Here is a 1,479-nt window from a genome sequence, read left to right on the forward strand (position 1 = left end):
GTGTGTTAAGGGCATTTATGGGTTTTTTTCTATTTGTTTCTAGCTTCCACCCATGCATTCCACATTGGAGATATTTGCCAACTCCTCAAATTTGAGAAAACAACCTTCTTCCTCCTTCTTTGGCTCCTCCCCTCTCCCCCTTGATCCCAGTTCCCATCTCCCTGTTTTCCTTCTATTAGTTTTGAGGCATCTGATCAGAGTCCAGTTATCACTGCCTGAGCCCTTTAAATCATGTCCGTGCATCAGAAGAAATGTAAGCCTTCACTCTTGTTCAAACCTGGAGCAAACTATAGGAACCCTCTCTTCTCAGAGGAGGAGCCTGTTTTGTATAATCTATGTAAAGTATGCTTATTAATCTGTTAATTGCAACCACTCAGTTAGGTTGTTTGAAAATGTTGACCATTGACTTAAAACTGTGATTCACTTCCAGAGCTCGAAGTGATATGTTCTCTTGCAACAAATTTGAGCAAGATCTGTATTAATGACCTGAGTGCATGGCCAAGAGGTTCATTAAGAATTTTGAGATCTGAAGATGATGAGACTAGCAACCAGTAATCATAAATAAGAGTCATTTCTGAGATCTAGTACTTGGGTTACAAGGAGATGTTGTATTAAAGTAAACATGCAGACTGTCAGATGTGAAGAGCATGTCTGGAATACCAACCATAACACTCTGCATGACCTCTTCTGACAAATAGCCTTGGTACAAATGAACTTAAGAAAGCAAAAACACTCATTGAAAAGACTTGTCTGAAACAAAGAAGTGATCCAAGTTAACAGAAGGCTAAATCATTACTCTATTGAGTGAATTTAGTTTTTCTCTGTAGACATTAGCCAGTTTCTAGTAGTTGGTTGTCTTAGGAGCATGAATTAATTCTCTAATACTGGTAGAAAGTAGGCAGCTCCTAGACTTGTGTGCTCCGGGATGCTGTTGGAGAATTTAGGAGCAATCTTAGTTTACTAGTGCTCAGTGAGTTAATATGAGATCTGGAAGATAAGGTTTCCTGAGTCTTTTCAGCTCTATACTGCCTTTTAGGAAGCTCCCATAACTGCTCTTTGGGTCTGAATTCCCAGTGTTGTCAAAGACAGAGCTAACTGTACGAGTAAATAAAAATAATTGTTTCTGTTTTTAATGGGCAAATAGATCATTTGCCCTCTCCTTCTAAGACTCTTTGGGAAACCCAATTCAACCAGAGTCTGTAATCTAACCTTTTGGAATGTAAATAACTCTCTTCAAGGGTCTGGATTTCATCCCCTTTGAAATGTAAACACCTAGCAAAGTCTTCCTGGCACTTGATAGCTTAACCAGCTTTGTCTTAGGCTGTAACCATTTGCTTATAGAGGAGGTAAGAGAGGATTTTCTATTCCTATGGGAAGGTAATTAACTAGAACAAATACCTATCTCAATTCTCAACTGAACTTAGGATGAACTATATGAAAAAAAATATATATATACAAATTGTCCTGTTAAGTCCTCTT

Source organism: Delphinus delphis, chromosome X (genome assembly GCF_949987515.2).
Source record: "Delphinus delphis chromosome X, mDelDel1.2, whole genome shotgun sequence".
Taxonomy (NCBI): domain Eukaryota; kingdom Metazoa; phylum Chordata; class Mammalia; order Artiodactyla; family Delphinidae; genus Delphinus; species Delphinus delphis.